Genomic DNA, 21375 nt, shown 5'->3' on the forward strand with positions numbered 1-21375 from the left:
ATATTCTCATGAACATTAGAATCATTACCAAGAAATGAAAGTACCTGATAATTTAATTGGCGTGCGTGAGCTCTAGTAATTGGTCCAATATGTATAGCAGCAGGGGCTGCGGGTGTAACAATGGTATTGATGTCCTCATCAATAGTTAAGTGTGCCATGCTTTGTGGCCTAGAATCGGGACTTCAAAGACGTTTTGAACATCACAGAGCATATGAGATGTTCCAAGAGTTGAAGTTGATATTTCAAGCTAATGCACAGGTTGAGAGATATGAAGTCTCCAACAAGTTCTATAGCTGCAAGATGAAGGAGAGCAGTTCTATCAGTGGACACATACTCAAAATGTCCGGGTATCACAACCACTTGACTCGGCTGGGAATTGATTTTCCGGTTGAGAGTGTTATTGAAAGAGTTCTTCAGCCACTGCCACCATGCTACAAAGACTTCAGGATGAACTATAATATGCAAGGGATGACAAAAACAATTCCCGAGCTCTTCGCAATGCTTAAGTCCGCGGAGGTAGAAATCAAGAAGGAGCATCAAGTGTTGATGGTTAACAATACCACTAGTTTCAAGTAAAAGGGCAAGCCAAAGAAAGGGAACTTCAAGAAGAATGGCAAGAAAGTTGCCGCTCCCGTGAAGAAGCCCAAAGCTGGATGCAAGCCTGAAACTGAGTCCTTCTACTGCAAAGGAAATGGCCACAGGAAGCGGAACTTCCCCAAATACTTGGCAGATAAGAAGGATGGAAAAGTGAACAAAGTGAACAAAGGTATATTTGATATACATGTTATTGATGTGTTCCTTACTAATGCTCATAGTAGTGCCTCGGTATTTGATACCGGTTCAGTTGCTCTTATTTGTAACTCGAAACAGGAGCTACAGAATAAATGAAGATTGGCTAAGGACGAGGTGACGATGCGCGTCGGGAATGGTTCCAAGGTTGATGTGATCGTCGTTGGCACGCTACCTCTACATCTACCTCCAGGATTAGTTTTAGACCTCAATAATTGTTATTTGGTGCCAGCGTTGAGCATGAACATTATATCTGGTTCTTTTTTATTGCGAGATGGTTATTCATTTAAATTAGAGAATAATGGTTATTCTATTTACGTGAGTAATATCTTATATGGTCATGCACCTCTCATAACTGGTCTATTCTTATTGAATCTCGATCATAGTGATACACATATCCATAATATTGATGCAAAAAGATGCAAAGTTGATAATGTTAGTGCAACTTACTTGTGTCACTGCCGTTTAGGTCATATTGGTGTAAAGTGCATGAAGAAACTTCATGCGGATGGACTTTTGGAATCACTTGATTATGAATCATTTGATACTTGCGAACCATGCCTAATGGGTAAGATGACTAAAGCTCCATTCTCCAGAACAATGGAGCGAGCTAATGACTTACTGGAAATAATACATACCGATGTATGCGGTCCGATGGGTGTTGAGGCATGCGGTAGGTATCATTATTTTCTAACCTTCACAGATGATTTAAGTAGGTATGTGTACATCTACTTGATGAAACACAAGTCTGAAACATTTGGAAAGTTTAAAAAACTTCAGAGTGAAGTGGAGAATCATCATAACAAGAAAATAAAGTTTCTACGATCTGATCGCAAAGGCGAATTGATGAGGACATGACTACCTTGGATATGACCAAAAATATTGCATACATGTATATTTGTGAGGTTATTTCTAATGCAAATTATGCAATAATTTATTTATGCCATCCAGGACAAAAATACTTAACAAACTTCCGTGCCATGTCTAATTGCAGGTGTATGGGGTATTTGTACAATACACATATGAAGATAAGGGAAAAAGAGAAGTTTAGGTGCTGTTCAAAAAGTCCTCTCACATCACTTTCGGGCCAAGAGAAGATAGAGTCCAAGTCTCTCATGTTCTGGATTTAGATTCGGACTGTGCAGACATACCTGACTCAAAACGCCAACAACTTTTTCATACGGACTCCGAATTGGGTGATTCTTTTTGTGTTTCAAAGTAGATTTTGTGCTCTTTCCAACGCAATTGGATTTAGCTTCAAATTCGTCCAGAGCGTTTATTTATGGATGAAACAATCTGATGTTGCAGCAAAATCTGAGTCAAACTACAAGCCCAAAGGTGTTGCATCACCTCCACTTGGGCCCATGAGCCTTTTACGACCTAGGGTTAGTTTTAGGCTGCCTTGGGATGTCCTCCCACCTCCTTGGCTGCCACACCTTGCTCCTATATAAGTAAATCCATCTAGTAGCTTTTTCCTTGGTATTTGTTTAGTTAAAAGTTCGCCATAGCTGCAACTTCGCGTACTTCATTTGTGTTCAACGACCAGACAAAGGCGTCACAGAACCCCACCTTGATAAATAAAGTAATCAATAGTTATCATCTCATCGAAAGATCGGGACACCGTTGCCTCTATCAAGTGGTATCAGTTTTCAGGTTGCTCGGTGAGAATTTCTAGTTTTTCCTAAATTAGATTTATTTTCTTACCTATTGTCCAAGAAAAAGCCACAAAAAAGTTAGATTTATTCATCCTTTGTCCAAGCTAGTATGAGCCTTTGCAATTTTCTTTTCATTCCTTGCATAGTTGAATTATCGGTTGCATCGTCGTGTCGAGTTGCTGGTCTTAGTGTCTAGTTCATTTAGAGTTTCGAGTAATGTTCACATTAGTCACGCCGCTGCTGCATCGTTATCCCTTTCGCTGTCCACCATCCATCCATCAATTTTCACCATGTGCTACCAATCGTTCATTGTCACAATCATAGTTGAGGTCGTTCACATCTTCGCTAGATCCAATCTGCATCTTATCTTATCTAGTTTGTCTTGGAAAGGGGGAGAGAGAAAAAAAGCAGAGAAAAAAAGTTAAAAAAAGTCAGAGAAAAAAAGGGAGAGAAAGAAAAAAAAAGTGTGAGCCAAAAAAGAGAAGAAAAAAAAATTCAGATCTATCTAGACTCAATCTCATAGTTGATTTCGGATTGGAATATATTTCCTGCACTGTTCAGTAAAACAACCATAACTTCCTCATACGAAGACTGTTTTGTCTCCGCGAGTACTCAAATGAAAACTAGCGACGAGCTGCATCTAAATAGTTGTAGACAATTTCAATATTTGGCACCTCAAAATCGGCTTCTAAATAGGTCTTTTTCCCTCCGAAGTTCGCAACACAGCATCTTCCAGTTTTTCACACTGGTTTTAGAATTTTTTGACTCCTCATATCAACTCGGAACTGAGTGATTCTTTTTGCATTTGAAATCTTGAGTTAGTGTGATTCTTGGTAAAAATTATCAGAAAATTGGTACAAACTTTTCCAGAGAAAAGTTTGAGAGAAAGTTGTTGTATATCCTGCTTGGCAGTTGTTTTTCATCATTATCTTTACTGCCGTTGTGATCTTCACTTATATCTTGCTCTCTAGAGCTACTTAGTATCCTTCATTGATGCTAGTTGTGCTACGCCGTGACCTCATTAGTGTTCTAGGCTCGCGTCTCTAGTCCGGTCTAGCCTATGACCAGCACAGTACTGTCATTGAGCGTTTATTCAACATTGCATCTCTGAATTGATTATTGCTAATCTTTTGCTACCATATATAGCCAACCTAGCTCCACATATTTCGACACCATGCATACGTACATTCCCCTGGCAATCGCTTTGCACAATCTTCAGAGTTATTTGACACCGCTAGTTGCCTGTCACCAGCTGCCGCATGGTAAGAACTTGTAAGATATTGATATTTGCTTTACTGTGAGCACTTTACAACCACATCCTAGTAGTTCATAGGAACATTATTCTCGAATTTTGTTTCTTGTTTCTACTAATCATGACAGGTTTCAGAGATAGAAGTTCTTGGACGACGGACACATCTTCACCATCGCGAGAGTTGGGACAACACACACAAGCACATGGTCAGGTTATCTTTTTACCGTCATTTGAGGGTAGATTTAATCCTACTATTTATCTAGCTTGGGAGCTTGAAGTAGAACAAGTTTTTAGTCACCATGACTTTTTTGAACTTGAGCGAGCATGAGCTGCCACTAGAGCATTTACTGGTTTTGCTTCTGTTTGGTGGAGTGTGCTGATGTAGGGTAGGAACCCTAATTGGCCGATCTTTCACGAAAGGAGCGGATCCCGCGATGAACACGAAGAACACGAGGAGCGAAACGAGGGAAAAAACACAAGGGGAACACGAGAGAACACTCAAACCAACAAGAATGATTACACAAGTGCTAGATCCTCAAAACACGATAGGAGATACAACATCCAAAGTCAATAACGGACGATACAAAGGTAACCGGTCTTCTAAGGAGGTCTTGATGTTCTTCTTCGTACGGAGGTCTTGAATCCAAACGGATCTTCTCCGTAAAGGCCGCGGTCTCTCTCGTGGAGTAGATCCGATGTGGATGAGCAATGCTCTATCTCTAAATATGAGCTAAACCAATGCTAACCCTAGCTAGGAGGTGGTGGAGGAGTATATATAGTCTAGGGACACGAAGGGGTAAGTGAGGGGTACATGGGCTTCGGCCCGCAACACTGGACACAGCTAGGGGCCGGTCGTCCGAAAGGTACCGGACGTCCGGTGGCTCGCGAGGGTCCGGTCGTCCGGTAGTTGTCAGACGTCTGGCGTTTTGGCTCGGTTGAGGTGGCGCCAGATTTTTGGAGACGATCGGACGTCCGATCACTGGGGTGTGTCAGACGTCCGGTACTTGTCGGACGTCCGGCCGCTGTAGCTTCCGTTGGCTGGCCCTTCTTGCTAGATGAGTGCCCAGGCGTCGGACGTTCGGTGTTGCCCGGTCGTTCGGTGGCCGAAGACTTCTCTTGGTCCTTGTACTTGGCATCCTTGCTAGCTCGTCCATTGGATGCGGTGGCTCCGTGGCTCTCCTCTAAGTACCCGATCATGCATAGCACACATGTTGGAGGTAGTAGCCGTGTCTCACATGTGGAAAGTGACAATTCGGAGAGGAGCGAGTTCACCTTGTGTCTGATGGCGTATGTTTGAGGTCTCGTCGTATGTCCTCTTGGGGCTTGGAGAGTAGTCGGAGTGTACATGGGGATGAGTGTGGGATGCTCCGCATCGTCTCCCCCCCTTTGGAAAGATCCGACCTCGGATCATGATCCTCATCACCATGGAAACGGTTGTCATGGACGAACTTGTAGTTGGACGGAGTTGAAGGCATGGCGCAATCCAAGTACTCTAAGGTGTCTCCGGTATGTGGTACATGCAAAATGAGCAAACACGAAGTACACTTGGAAATACAATGGTTAGAGCACACATAGTGTCCATCAAGTAAACATGTGTCTGTGCGACAATATTGATCATGACAAGGTGCATGAAGCTTATCCAAAAGATATGGAAATGTATGCACAACATTCATGGGAGTAAAAGAAAGAAAATGATCCATGCAACCACGATGCAAAATGATGTCATAGTGAGATGGTTTATCAATAGCATGAATATGGTAATGGATGCTCAATGTGATGTGATCACGCAATTGATGGTAGGCAATAAGATCATGATGTATGAATATGCCATCAAGAAAGATCACAACAAATTTGCTAAGGAAATGCACAAGCTCATATATCATGGATGACATGGAAATACAAGATGCAACAAGGCAATCATAATATGAGTCAATCCATGCATAAGATGCAAATTTGTCATGTGTATGATATGTCCATCGAGAATGACATGGGTGAGCACAATCAACAAATATGGAGGTGTTGGTGTACCAATGCTCGATGTTGTGGCGTGAGTGGAGGTTCGAAGGTGCATCCAATAAGACCGAGCACTCCTCAACTTGAATGTCCATAGAGCCAATCTTCAATGTCGCTCCTCCGTTCGCGAGATGTACCATGTAGATAACAAGAAGGAAACAACACTGAAAGAGTGACCCATCCAATATGCATATTTGAGGATGGCTCAAAGGGAAGGAGTTCACCTTCATGAGAATGTCGAAAATGTTGGTGTCGCGCACCATGTACGCCTTTACATGACCAAGTTGTCTCGTGAAGGTATCGCCTTGTCAATCCTTCAAAATGAAAGAACATGACAAACACTCAGAAAAACAAATGAGGTTAGCAGGAATGCAAAACCTATCATTTGTGTGGTAAGATACCCAACAAGTGTATGCATCATGATCATCATAAGAAAGGATATGGGAGCATTTCATAGTATGGAGGCATATGATGCAAGAACAACCAAATACAATAAGCTCAATCAAACAAGCATGCATCACAAGTAAGATGTCCAAGTCTGCACGATCAATAAGCATAGATGCAACAATTGGAGGCAAGCGACAATGAACAAAATATATCATGTGAGAGGCATCAACATATACGTCATCAACCCAAGAAAGCAACTAATAATTGAACATGGGTGATGCGACAAAGCAAGAAATCATAGCAATCAAGTGGTGTGAGCTAGTAGTGCGAAGATGCAACATACTACAAGGAATCATAACAAGCATGTCATGGGTGCAAGTAGTGTGCATGAATAATTCACATGACATAGCACAAGCATGAAAGGAGGATATGAGCAAAATAGCATCAATAACATGAAGCACATGATAAACATGGCAATAGCAACAAGGATCTCCACCAAGCATGCAAAATACACATAGGAGTAGCATAATAGTGAATCATGGGTAGATGCAAGCAAGGGTCACAATTGCATGGCAAAGGCATAGAAGCAAGCATAGCATGCAAAGTGAACACGGTAAAATGAGCATGAAGCGATAGGCGGTATATAGGCCATAGCCGTGTGAGAGCCAAGTGAGAGAGGTGCGCATAGTAGTTGCGCGAAGAGAGCGGTGGGAACGATAGTTCACGGGATCCCAAGTCATCTTTGCTCTCAAGAGCTCATTTCATCAACTCTTGGGATTGAGAGGTTAACGAGTATACGTGAGTACCTACACAAAACAAAGACAAAGGGAAAATTGTGTGTGCGTGGTAGATGTACACATCATCCATCATGATGCGCACGCGCTTGTGTTGGTTATGTAACGCCCTCGATGCGGCTATATCTCCTACGTGTCGAAGCACGACTTAGAGGCATAACTGCATTGAAAGCAATGTCGCAAGTAAGGTAATCTTCACAACAACCCATGTAAATAGATAAAAAGGGTAAAGGTACACTTACACTCGCCACGTCACACAAATACATGAATAACATTACAATCATCCAATACACTCATGGTCAGACTACGGTACCAAAATAAAAGATCAACCCCCACATGCGACACGGTCCCCGATCGCCCCAACTAGGCACCACTACTGATCATCTGGGAAATACACATAGTAACGACGAGAGTCTTCATCGAACTCCCACTTGAGCTCAAGCGCATCATCTGGAACGGTATCATCGGTCCCTGCATCTTGTTTTGGAAGTAAACTGTGAGTCACGGGGACTCAGCAATCTCACACTCTCAGGATCAAGACTATTTAAGCTTATAGGTAAGGCAAGGTAATATGTGGAGCTGTGGCAAGCGACTAGCATATATGGTGGCTAACCTGTTCGCAAAAGAGAGCGAGAAGAGAAGACAAAGCACGAACGAAGAACTATGATCAAGAAGTGATCCTATAACAACCTACGTCAAGCATTACTCCAACACCGTGTTCACTTCCCGGACTCCGCTGAGAAGAGACCATCACGGTTACACACGCGGTTGATTCATTTTAATAAAGTTAAGTTCATGTTATCTACAACCGGACATTAACAAATTCCCATCTGCCCATAACCGCGGGCACGGATTTCGAAAGTTCAAATCCCTGCAGGGGAGTCCCAACTTAGCCCATCACAAGCTCTCACGGTCAACGAAGGATATTCCTTCTCCCGAGACGTTCCGATCAGACTCAGCATCCCGGTTCTACAAGACATCTTCGACAATGGTAAAACAAGTCCAGCAACACCGCCCGAATGTGCCGACAAATCCCGATAGGAGCTGCACATATCTCGTTCTCAGGGCACACTCGGATAAGAAATCTGTACAACTAAAACCAGCCCTCGAGTTTCCCCGAGGTGGCGCTGCAAGGGGCTCTAGTTTGGACCAACACTCAGAGGAGCACTGGCCCGGGGGGGGGGGGGTTAAATGAAGATGACCCTTGGGCTCCGGAAACCCAAGGGAAAAAGAGGCTAGGTGGCAAATGGAAAAACCAAGGTTGGGCATTGCTGGAGGAGTTTTATTTAAGGCGAACTGTCAAGGGGTTCCCATTATAACCCAACCGCGTAAGGAACGCTAAATCCGGGAACATAACACCGATATGACGGAAACTAGGGCGGCAAGTGGAACAAAACACTGGGCAAAAGGCCGAGCCTTTCACCCTTTACCAAGTATATAGGTGCATTAAGATAACAAGATAATATAGTGATATCCCAATAATAAACAATGTTCCAACAAGGAACGATCTCCAAACATCACCTGCAATTAGCAACACTATAAGAGGGGCTGAGCAAAGTGGTAACATAGCCAATCAACGGTTTGCTAGGACATGGTGGGTTAGAGATTTGACATGGCAATTTGGGAGTCATGATAAGAAAGTGGTAGGCATCGTAGCATAGGCATAGCAAAAGAGCGAGCATCTAGCAAGCAAAGATAGAAGTGATTTCGAGGGTATGATCATCTTGCCTGCAAAGTTGTCAGAGTTGACTTGATCCTCGTAAGCGAACTCAACGGGCTCCTCATTAGCGAACTCGTCTCCCGGCTCTACCCAAACAAGACAAACAAGCAAAAGGAACACAATCAACCATGTGCAATGCTCAAACAACATGATGCAAACATGGTATGCTATGCGGGATGCGATATGTGATGCAAATGCAAGATTTGACAAGGAATGATTTAACCTGGCCTCAACTTGGAAATCCAAGAGTGCCACTGGAAATGTGAGGTGATTTCAGTTGAAATCGATATAAAGATCATCGGAATCGGATGCACGGTTTGGAAATGGCAAGCAAAACAAATATGGTACCGGTCTGCGATAAACAGCAAGTAGCCATCTAAATGCATCAAGATAATTACGCTACAGCGCTCAAACATGACAACAAAATACATGGCAGGGATCCATTCATGATTCTTGACAAAAGATGAACATTGAGCTACGGACAATTCATCCATTAACAGGTTCAAACAAGCATGGAAAAAATGCAAATGATAACAGGTTTCAGACTTAGTGAAATTAACACATGTCTGGAATTTAACATCAGGTAGCACACTTTAGAGTATGAAAACTACATGCTACAGGAACTTAACATGGCAAAGCAAGGCATTACATGAAGCTACTCAAAGCACTTAACAAAAGTCCCTTAGTGACCTTGAGCCAAAAGGGATCAAAAAATACAATTGCAAGCATGTGAACATGGCAAAAACATAAACAGATCTCAGACTTAGTGAAAAACTGGAGCATGCAAAACAGTTAATGAGTAGGCATGTTCACGAGCTCGATGCACTCACTACAGAGCATGGCATGACAAGCTAAGCATACACCCATCAAGAATACATGTCCTAGAAGCTAGACATGGCAAGAACAACAACATAGCATGCACGGATCAACAACAACAAGCTCGGCAAAATCGCTAAACATGTTTACAATCTGCCAGGAACATTTTATAGCAAAAGTAGAGCTCGATTGAATCAAGCTAGGGTGCTCCATAAATACAAACAAAGACATGGATGGATAGAGCACCACAATGTTAACAAATTATCCTTACTGATCATCCTCAAAAGAGGCATGGATCACTAGGAAACAACATGAACATATGGCATACCAACAAAATCAGAACAAGGACTTGGTGAAATTCTAAGTCCCTGAAATCAGCATTACCGATTATGCTACTTTGCAAGCTTGTGCTAGTCACCACACATATCACAAAAATACATGGTACGCACCTCTGTAAAGATGGCATGGCATATAACAAAACTCATGTAGAGCTCAGGAGCATATCATGCCCACATTAATCATGGCAAAAATGACAAATATCTATTTGGTGAAACTGTTGGATGGTAGGTGCGACATATGCCAACGGGTGGCTTATCATTGTGGGAGCCAGTAAAACATCGCCGGTGCCTGGAAACGGGATGAGGCGAAGACATGCACGCTGGCGAATCTTACCCAGCTTCGGGGCTCTCCCTGGAGATAACACCCCTACTGCTGCTCTGCGGGGTCTCCGCATGATCACTAGATGAACAAGTAGATACACGATGCTCCTTGAGCTGTTTGGCGAGAGGAGGAAGAAGGGCTCTGCTTGCTCTCTTCTCCTCCCTACGTGGTGTCTAAAACTAGCAGGGATCCCCCGCCTTGGCATGGGTGTCCCGGGGGGTTTATATAAGCCTACCCCCCGAGGGTACAATGGTAATCCGACTGGGCATGGGGCCCAACTGTCTGTGTCTTCGCTCTCCGGCTTCTGCGCCGGCTGCTGGGGCCCGCCGGCTATCGGCTCCTTGGTCGACAGGCAGGCCCCACTGTCCAGGGCCTTGTCGGTGGCTGGTTACTTTTGCTCGATCTTGGTGACGAGGGCTTCGCCGAGGTAAGTGTGGCTACAGTGCTGCCGTCCGGCGGGTGACCACTGTAGCCTCACCGCGTCTTGTCTCCTTAATGGGGCGTCTCCTTCGAGGGGGTGGCAAGCCGGCTGGAGAGAGCCGGCTCCGTCTTGGGCCAACTGGGGAGGCTAGGCCGCCTTCGGGTGTCTCTCTGCCCGAAGGGGCCCACCGCCCGTGGGCCGTACTGGTAGCCCGTCGTGGATGACATCAGGGTTAACGTGGCAACAGTGCTGCGCCGGACGGGTCATGGCCACCCGTACGGCGCACTGTGCTAGGCACGCTCCGGGATTCGGGGGTGGCGGGCTTCACTGTAGCCACGCCCCGTCACATCGCTGTTATGTGGATGCATACTTCGAGGGTACGGTCTTGACCGCTTTATGGGAGCCGGCTCCTTGGAGTCGGCCTTCTCACAGCCGGCTCCTCGGAGCCGGCCCTCCCGCGACTTTCTTCATGAGGGCTGAAGTCGGGCCGCCTTCCAATAGCCGGCCTGGGAGACAGCCGGCCAGGGGAAGGCGGCCCCATGTCTTGGATTCTTGAGAGCCGGATCGGCTCGTAATTTTTTCAGAAAGGCCAGGGGGAGCCGGCTAGGCTACCCATGGTCACTTACTCCGACAGTAGTCCCCGAAGCTGAGTGAGCTTCGAGGTTGATAAAGGGATGAGAAGCTTGGTCAGCTTCCTATCCTGAGGAGCCGGCTTTGCTTGTGCGCGCCGTCTTCGAAAAAGCTCCGTTTCTCGTAGGCGGGAACGCGGGCCACATGGCGAGGAAATCCTGCCAACGCATGCGCGCGACGAGACGCCGCCGCAGGCCCGGGCCCGCCACTCGCAGGCCTCGGTCCGAGCGCAGATCTTCCGCGGCCCACATGGACCGCTCTCCTTCCCGCGGCGGTTTTATTCTGCCATCAAGGCACAATAATCACGGGACGTGGGGGAGTGGGCGCAGTTGATCCCCACGTTCCCCCACGCCGCGCCTCCTCGGCTCCGCCGCGCGGTCTATAAGTAGTAGGAGGAGGGGGAGCGGCAGAGGCTCGCGCGCTCTCCCTCACTCCGCCCCTTCTCGCCCTCCTTCTTCTTCTCTTCCCCGCAGCAGCTCTTTGCCGCGCCATTCCGCCATCGCTTCGTTCCGCCGCCGCATCGTCTTGCTTCTCGCCGCGCCGCCCCATGGCGCTGTCAAGCTCGTGGGATGGCTCCAACGTCCATGAGGACCACGTCGAGTTCCTCCGCCAGACGCGACGCCTGCCCGGCGATAACTTCGTTCGGGTTCGTCTAGCGCCGGAGAAGGAGATTTCGCCGGTACTGGAGGAGGGCGAGCGGGTGATCTTCCGCTCGCACTGCCTGCGCGGCTTCGGCCTTCCGGCGAGCGGGTTCCTCCGAGCCTTCCTCGAATTCTACAACCTCCAGCCGCATCACCTCACGCCCAACGCGGTGATGCTGCTGTCGGCCTTCGTCACGCTGTGCGAATGCTTCCTTGGGGTCCTCCCCACGCTCGAGCTCTGGGCGGAATTCTTCCAGAGCAAACTCGACACCGTCGTCGCGGGTGTGCCTGCCCCCTGTGGAGCATATATTGCCATGAGGCGGTCGGGCGAGAACAACCCGTTCCCGCCCATCCCGCTGATCCAGTCGGTGAAGCTCTGGCAGAAGTCATACTTTTACGTGAAGAATGTCACGCAGCAAGGCGACTACGTCAACCTGCCGGCTTATGAAGCCGGCCCGCCGGCTGGGAGGCGACCTTCGTGGAGCTACCGGGCCAGGTCGTTGTCTCAGGCCGGGAACGCAGCCGTCTCCCGGCTTCGGGTGATGATCCAGTCGGAGGGCCTGACCGGAGCCGACTTGGCGGCCGCCTTCGTGGAGCGCCGGGTTCTTCCCCTCCAAAGCCGGCCTCACATGGTTTGTCAGATGAGCGGCCACTTTGACCCAAGCCGGCTGAGCACCAGGGAGATGCGTCATGCGGAGGTCTCCTACATGGTGAACTATATCTCCAACTGCAAGCTCGCCGAGGATTGGCGGTACGGCAAGGGGCCGTACTCTCGCGCCAACCCTCTGCCCGTCGTAAGTTTTTTTGGTAGCCGGCCTCATGATAGCCGGCCTCTGATCAGTCAGTTTGCCCCTAGCAGAACCCTCTCCTTCCACCGACGACCGGGGCCGCAGGGGTAGAGCGCCAGCTCGTCCCTGACCGCGTGGTGGACGACGCCGACGACCCGGACTTGGGAGCGGCCGCCATGGAATACGCCATCATGGGGGAAAGCGACGAGGTCGGAGGCGCGGGGCTCATGGCCGGCTTCGAGGACTGGCCGGATGATGCCGAGGTCGAAGTCGCCCCGCGCCACCAGCCGGCGCCTGATCATCAAGGCGCGAGCTCGTCCGCCGCGCCGGCTGCTGGCGGCGGCGCCCAGAAGCGCCGGGCCGTGTCGATCCTCTTCGGCAGCCGGCCGAAGAAGTCCAAGGCTTCCACAGCGGCGACCAAGCGAGGTGAGGCGGCCGCGAAGGCGGCCCGCTTCCGCAAGGCGGTGAAGCAGCCGCAGGCGATCTCAGCGTAAGTCGTCGAATGCTTGGATACATATTTTTTGTTGCTCCTCTTTTCGATTGAAAACTCTTCTAAACCTTTCTTTGCTCGCTGGACAGGGCACCGCTTTCCCTTGAGCGGGGTCTGGGCGGCTCCGTAGTCGGGCCGACTGGAGGGTCTTCAGGCTCCCGCCACGTGGATCCCCGCGCCGACCCCAGGGAGGCCACGGAGCGGAACGCACGAGAGGCGCGGGAGGAGCGGGAGGCGGCGGAGCGAAGGGCCGCCCAGGCGACGAAGGAGCAGGCCGATGCAGCAGCCAAGGCCTGGGCGGAGGCGGCAGCTGTGGAGACGGAGGCAGAGGCCTCGCACAACCAGCCTCCGCTGCTAGCCATTCCCCTCCGCGCCGTGGCCCCCAACATTCCTGTGCCTCCGCTGGAGGAGGTCGACCAAGAACCGCCGGTGATGGAGCGGAGGGAGGACTCCGTGATCTTCGTGGAGAGGGCGCCGCCGGCAGCGCCAACCGGAGCGGGCCAAGGAGGCCAGTCGGCTGCGGCGCCAGAGCAGCCGGCTGGGGGTGAGCCGGAAGCAGGAGCTGGCCTCGAGGTGCAGCCGGCAATGCGCCAGCGCGCAGGGGGAGGCACCGCTGCGCCGGAGCCGCACCGAGCTATGGGTGCCAGCCAGACAGCGGAGGCCTTGGAGGCGGCCCGCACCGGCACGTCCGAGTGGACTCCCAGCAGCGGGACGGGCGAGCTGAATGTGGCGGCCCAAGAGGTTCGGAACCAGCTTCAGGCCCAAGCCGCCTCACTGCAGCAATACACCCAGAGTTCCTTGCGACGCGGGCCGTCATCCGGGTGAGTCTTCTATCTTTGGTTGCTTTGTTCTCTTGACTTCTTCCGTGGGGGTGCGTCAGCGCACCCATTGGGTGTAGTCCCCGAGATTCGGGCCGACTGCTGAGTAGTCGGGTCGGATCTTCCTTGATGACTACCTTATTCTCGCCTCCTGTCTAATCTTCCAGGAGTATCATAACCTCTGCGCTGCCGCCTTCAACTCCCAGGCTCAGGAGCTGGGTCGGAGAACCGAAGACCTGATCAGCAGCCGGAGTATGTACTTGGTTTCGTTCATCTCCTGTGGGGGCGCATCAGCGCACCCACTAGGTGTAGTCCCCGAGATTCGGGCCGACTGCTGAGCAGTCGGGTCGGATATTTCCTGACGACTTCACCTTACTGGTTTTTCTTTTGTCTTTCGTGCTCGCAGAAGACAATGCCGACTTAAGGGGGTAGCTCAGCGAGGCGCAGGCCGCCCTTCGTGCCAAGGAAACCGAGTACGACGCCTTGGTCCTGGAGCGTGACCGCCTGGCCAAGAAGCTAGCTGACCAGGAGGAGAGCCACAAGGCGGCTCTGAAGAAGGCGCAGGATAACGAAGCCGCCCTGAAGGCCGAGTTCGAGACTGAAGTAGCGGGCTGGGCTGAGACCAGGCAAGCGCTAAATGAAGGCTTCGGCCGTATTGAGGATTTGATCGACGGTAAGCCGCCTTCCTCGCTCCTTGCTTGCCCCTTGTCACCTGACTTGTTATCTGACTTGAGCTGCTTTTTATTCTCTGTGCAGACTACTTTCCTGGCTACTCCGTCTTCACCGCCCAAACCATCGAGGCCCATCGTGAAGTGCGCCGGCAGGCGGGGGCTAAAGTCGCGCCGGACGCGAGTCGGTCGCTCGAAGAGCAACTCTTGGCGGTCCAAGCGCGGCTGCAGCTGGCTCATCGTATGCTCCGCCGCCTCCTGTGCGCCGGAGCGCAGGTGTTGGCCGCCCTCTGGCCAAGCGAGACGATTCCCCGCACCCCGAGTCGGACTGCCGACTGGCTGGAGGTTGCGGTTGGCCGCTTCGAGGCCTGGAAGGCGTCGGCGGCCCGGCTTGGAGCTGGGCAGGCGCTGGAGTTCATCCGAGCTTGGTATCCGGGGCTGAACCTGGACCAGCTGCGCACCTGGCGGCTGGAGGCCGACGAAGAGCTAGCGGAGGTGCGGCCGGCTATCGCTCAGCGCGCATCAACAATCGCCGAGTGTACTGACATCAGCGTGTTTGCTCCCGAGATTAATGATGACGGCGTTGCCCAGCCGGAGGAGTGGTTCGGGCTGGACCCGGCGGCGGGTGAAGACTCGGCAGAAGAGATCGCCTCCAGCAACGAAGGCGAAGACGACGAAGGAGAGGAAAGCGAAGACGTCGAGCCGGCCGGTGGAACAGCCAGCCAGCCTCAGCCTGACCATGCCTCCAGCAACGAGGCGCGTGCAAGTGCGCCTTCTGCGGGAGGCGGTGATCATGCCGAGGTTCGCCAGCCGACCACTCCTCCAGCCGGCACTGCCGTCTCCACCGACCTGCCCGGCTCGTCAGTCGCTCCGCCGGCTTAATCTGCCGTCCTTGTTTTTTTCCTGCTTGTTGCCTTCTGAACAATTTTATTAAGCTTCCGCAGTTCCACCCACTAGGGGTGTATCCAAACTATGTTGAATGCTGGCCTTTTGAAGGCCTTTTATGTAAATATTATCGTGTGCATGTTTGGTTTCCATTCACGTATGCTTTTTATCCTTAGGCTGTTTCCTTTGCCGCCTTCCCCTTCTGGGAAGGCAAGTACTCGAGCTTTCTTAGATTGGAGCGAGGTGAATGGAAGCCGGCCGGCCGGCTACTCTGGTAGCCGGTCGGCGGTGGGAGAAAAACCGGCTTTTGTTATATTAGTCCGTTAGTCCCTAACCGTTTTTTGTGTGGGCACCCGTTCCTGCCCTTAACTCTTGCCAGCCGGACAACCGGTTCTTTGAACTGCGACTTTTGGCAAGAGAAGGCTTGGGAGCCGGCACACTACTTGTCTGACTGCAGGTAGGACTTCTAATATAACTCCAGGCGGCCAGTCCCCGGGCCGACTAGTCGAACCCGGTGCTGGACGGAAAGAAGTGAATGCAATGACAAGGCCATAAGCATGATCCTTTTCATTTATAGATAAAAGATGGCAGTCCCCGAGCTCTCCTCGGGGGCCCTATTGTCTCGTACTTAGTACGGAAGTTAGCATGATACATACTGCATTTCAGCTGTAAAACCTTCGGAGGAGGTTGGCGTTCCATGGTCGTTCCGACTCCTTGCCGGAGTCGTCTCTCTTTCGTTCCTTCGGCTTTTGCGCGTCGATCAGGTAGTAGGAGTCGTTGCCTAAGGCTCTGCTGATGACGAAGGGGCCCTCCCAAGGGGCCGAGAGCTTGTGCTGACCGGCTGTTCGCTGGATCAGCCGGAGCACAAGATCGCCCTCTTGGAAGGATCTTGGCTTGACCTTCCGGCTGTGGTAGCGGCACAGGCCCTGCTGATAGATGGCGGACCGGCTGAGGGCTAACAGCCGGCTTTCTTCCAGCAGGTCGACGCCGTCTTCTCGTGCTTCCTTGGCCTCCGCTTTCGTGTACATGGTTACTCGAGGCGAGTCGAACTCGATGTCAGTTGGGATGACCGCCTCGGCACCATACACGAGGATGAAAGGGGTGAAGCCAGTTGACTTGTTTGGTGTAGTCCGCAGACTCCAGAGGACAGCCGGCAGCTCATCGAGCCAACAGCCGGCTGAATGCTCCAGTGGTACGATCAGTCGGGGCTTGATGCCGGAAAGGATGAGGCCGTTGGCTCGCTCGACCTGGCCGTTTGACTGCGGGTGGGCGACGGATGCTAGATCCAACCGGATGCCTTGCGTCGTGCAGAAACGTGCCAAGGCTCCCTTGGCGAAATTTGTGCCATTGTCGGTGATGATGCTGTGTGGCACGCCGTACCAAGTTGTTATATCTGCGATAAATGTGACGGCAGTCGGCCCATTCAGCTTCTTGATCGGCTTTGCTTCAATCCATTTGGTGAATTTGTCCACGGCGACAAGCAGATGTGTCATGCCGCCGCGCGCCATCTTGAATGGGCCCACCATGTCCAGTCCCCAAACGACGAAGGGCCAAGTGAGGGGAATGGTCTTGAGTGCTGAAGCCGGCATGTGTTGCTTGGAGCTGAAGAGTTGGCACCCTTTGCAATGTTTAACTAACTCCTTGGCGTCATCCAAAGCAGTCGGCCAAAAGAAACCATGGCGGAAGGCTTTGGCGACGAGTGATCTTGAGGCCGCATGGTGGCCGCATTCTCCTTGGTGGATGTCTCTGAGGATTGCAATGCCCTTCTCTTGCTCGACGCATCACTGGAGGACTCCAGTGACACTGCGCTTGACGAGCTCTCTGTTGACGATTGTGTATGCTCCGGCTCGGCGTTGGACTTGTCTTGCCTCTACTTCGTTAGCCGGCAGATCTTGGTTTATTAAGAAGTTGAGGATGGATTGAGCCCATGACGGAGCTGCGACTTCTTCTATTGCCAAAACGGCTACTGCGACCAGGGCGGGCGGACTGGGCGGTGAAATGCTGGAGTCGGCCGCCGCCTGTTGTGTTGGTGTAGTCTCCGGGCCGACTACCGCAGTCCCCGAGCCAGGTGAGGCAGTCCCCGGGTCGGGCGTAACTACGGAAGTCCCCGAGCCGCGTGCTGATACCCCCTAGCCGACTATCGAAGTCCCCGGGCCACCTGCTTGGTTCTTCGAGCCGGACCCGGCCACGTCGGGGTCAGGCGGCACGAAGATGGAATCGGACTCTGGAGACGGCTTGATAGACGGCTTGAGGAGGCGTTGTAGAGAGACGCCGGTTGGTATTGCTTGCCGGATGGAGCCTATTCGAGCCAGAGCATCAGCTGGCTCGTTGTCGGCTCGCGGTATGTGGAGGAACTCGCATCCTTCAAAATACCCACTGATCTGCTGAACGAGGAAGCGGTAGCTTGCCATATTTGCGTCCTTGGCATCCCAGTCGCCGGATGATTGCTGGACCCCCAAGTCCAAGTCGCCATAACATAGGATCCGGCGAATGCCAAGTTCTTTGGCAAGCCGGAGCCCGTGTATGAGCGCCTCGTACTCGGCCATGTTGTTGGAGGCGGCAAAGTGGATTTGCAGCGTGTATCTGAGCTTGTCGCCTTTGGGAGAGGTGAGGACGATGCCGGCTCCCAAGCCGGTGCGCATCTTGGACCCATCAAAGTGCATGCGCCAATGAGTGGAGTCGGGAGCCGGCGGCAGGTACTGGGTCTTGGCCCAGTCGACGAGGAAGTCGGCCAATGCTTGGGATTTGATGGCGGTGCGAGGCTGGTAGAAGATCGCGTAAGGGGCCAGCTCAATGGCCCATTTCGCCACCCGGCCGGATGCATCCCGGCTGCCTATGATCTCGGCCAGCGGGGCGGTGCATACAACCGTGATGGGATGCTCTTGGAAGTAGGGCTTCAGCTTCTTGGCGGCGAAGTACACGCCGTAGCACATCTTCTGGTAGTGCGGGTAGTTCTGCTTCGAGGTAGACAACACCTCACTCAAATAGTACACCGGCCTCTGGACCGGCTGGGCTCGGCCTTCTTCTGGGCGTTGGACTACGATGATGGTGCTGACCACCCGGCTGGTTGCGGCAATGTAGAGGAGCATGGGCTCTTTATCAGTCGGCGCCGCCAGGACAAGTGGCGTGGCCAGCATCTTCTTCAGCTCATGAAAAGCTTGATCGGCTTGGTCATTCCACTCGAAGTGGTTGGTCTTCGTCATGAGGCGGTAGAGGGGAAGAGCTTTCTCTCCGAGCCGGCTGATGAAGCGGTTCAGGGAGGCCAAGCATCCGGTAAACTTCTGGACATCTCGAAGTTTGGTGGGAATCGCCATTCTCTCAATGGCCTTGATCTTTACTGGGTTGCATTCGATGCCGCGTTCGGAGACCAGGAAGCCTAGGAGCTGGCCGGCTGGCACTCCGAACACGCATTTCTCGGGGTTAAGCTTGATTTGGAACCGGCGTAGGTTCTCAAATGTTTCCTTGAGGTCTTCCAGCAAGGTGCCGCGCTTCTCCGTCTTCACTATAATGTCGTCTACGTAGACATGGGCATTTCTGCCGAGTTGCTTGAGGAGGCACTTCTGCATGCAACGCTGAAAAGTGGCACCGGCATTTCTCAAGCCGAATGTCATAGTCAGGTAGCAGAAGGCTCCGAATGGCATGATGAAGGCGGTCTTCAGGCGGTCTGCCGGATCTAACTTTATCTGGTGATACCCTGAGTAAGCATCCAAGAAACTCAACAGCTCGCATCCGGCCGTGGAGTCTATCACTTGGTCAATCCTTGGCAGGGCAAAGGGATCTTTGGGGCAGGCCTTGTTGAGGCTCGTGTAGTCTATACACATGCGCCACTTGTTGTTCTTCTTTAGCATGAGGACCGGGTTGGCGAGCCACTCTGGAAAGAAAACTTCCATAATGAAGCCGACTGCCAGAAGCCGGGCTATCTCCTCTCCCACAATCCTGCGTTTCTCCTCCGACAGTCGGCGGAGGGGTTGTTTGACTGGCTTTGCGTCTTCTCGGACGTGTAGTTTGTGCTCGGCGAATTCCTTCGGAACGCCCGGCATGTCCTTGGGGGACCATGCAAAAATGTCCCGATTCTCACAGAGGAAATCGGCGAGCTCGCCTTCCTATTTGCTGTTTAGGTTTGCCCCGATGACGGCAAACCTCTCTGGGTGCTCGGGGTCAAGAGGTATCTTCTTCGTCTCCTTGGCCGGCTAGAAAGATCCTTGAGCATCATGCTCCTTGGGATCGGGGGACAAGGCCGACTGCTTGCCGGCTATGGCCACGACTCGGTCCAACATCTTCTTTTCTTCGGCAATCACAAGGGACTCGGCCAGCCGGCTGCTGGCTGCTGCGCACTCAGAGGACTTCTTGTAATTGCCGGCTACGGTGATGATGCCTTTGGTGCTTGGTATCTTCATCTTGAGGTATGCATAGTGGGGAACTGCCATGAATTTGGCCAAGGCAGGTCGGCTAAGCAATGCATGGTAAGGGCTCTCCAGGTCCACCACTTCAAACCAGATCGCTTCCCGGCGGAAATGCTCCTTGTCCCCAAAAAGTACATCAATCTTGATCTTGCCAATGGGGGCACAGGACAGGCCAGGTACGATGCCATGGAACACTGTCCGAGTAGGCATGAGTTGCTTTGTCTTGACGTTCAGCTTCTCTAGGGTGTCGCGGTACAAGATGTTGATGTTGCTCCCGCCGTCTATCAACACACAGGAGAAGTGGGCGGCGCGTCTGTCCGTTGCAAGGGTGGCATCCAGAACCAATGCATAAGAGCCGGGAGATGGCATCACCTCTGGGTGGTCGGCCCGGGTCCAGCTGATAGGTTTTTCTGACCAGTGCATGTGCTCGGCGGGGTTGGCAGCAACCATACTGACTTCCTGGTTCTCTCGGCGTTTGCTGCGCCGGTCTTCGGGCTGGCTTGTAAAGACGATATAGGCGGCATGCTCGTCGGGGAACTCATCATGCACGGCTCCAACTGTGGGCCGAGCGGCCTGCGCCGGCAGAACCGGAGGCGGCGGGCCGGCAGGCGGAGGCGGCGCGAGCCCTTCGCCTTTGGAGATTCGGGTGAGCCAATGGCACTTCCGGGTTGTGTGGTTGGACGGCTTCGCGCCGCTGTGGAACTTGCACGGGGCGTCGAGAGTTTGCTCGTAGGAGAAGGCCGGCTGCCAAGCCGGCCTGCCGCCCTTGGGTTTCTTGGGCGCGGGCCGCCCTTCGGGCGGCACGTCTTCGACTGTGGCCACCTGCCGACTGGCGGGAGGCGGCGCGGGGCCCTTGCGCTTGTGGTCGTTCGAGTGTGGGCGTCAGCCGGAATCCCCAGCCGGCGTCTTGGGCGCCGGGTTGAGTACTTTTCCGGACACGTCTACCCGGAGCTCGGTCTTCATTGAGGAGTCGGCGGTGGCGTACTTGTCCGCTATGTCCAGAAGCTCGTCGAGGGTAGTCGGCTCGTCGCAGAGAAGCTTGTGCTTGAGGAGGGTGCCTTCTTGGCACCCGGTTGTGAAGTATTCTATGGCTTGCACCTCGTGCACCCCTTCGCAAGAGTTGCGGAGCTCGGCCCAACGCGTGAGGTAGTCGCGAGTTGACTCGGCGGGGCCTTGTACGCACAAGGAGAGCTGTCTGGGCTTGGGAGCCCGCTTGTAGGTGCTGGTGAAGTTGCGGACGAAAGCTTCTGTGAAATCTAGCCAGTTGTTGATGCTGTCTGGTTTGAGGCTGTTGAGCCAGGTCCGCGCCGTGCCTTGCAGCATGAGGGGCACGTACTTCACGCAACGCGCCGGTTGCCGTTGGCTATGCTAACCGCCGTGGAGTAGTCGATCAACCAATCTTCCGGCTTCACGGAGCCGTTGTACTTGGGCGTGTCTCTTGGGAGCGAGAACCCTTTGGGGAAGGGCTCGTCGCGGATGCGGGGGCCGAGGCAAGGCGGACCGACATCGTCTTCTTCTTCCAGCGCCAGGGATCGCGCCAGGCGG

General features: G+C 52.2%; 1 pseudogene; it reads left to right on the forward strand.

Annotated features, from left to right (window-relative positions):
* The first annotated feature begins 216 nt into the window (after positions 1–216).
* Positions 217–1815, forward strand: LOC147990718 (uncharacterized; annotated as a pseudogene).
* The last annotated feature ends 19560 nt before the right edge of the window (positions 1816–21375 follow it).

This window comes from Triticum urartu, chromosome 1A, assembly GCF_056163025.1.
Source record: "Triticum urartu cultivar PI428250 chromosome 1A, HENAU_Tu73, whole genome shotgun sequence".
NCBI classification, from domain to species: Eukaryota; Viridiplantae; Streptophyta; class Magnoliopsida; order Poales; family Poaceae; genus Triticum; species Triticum urartu.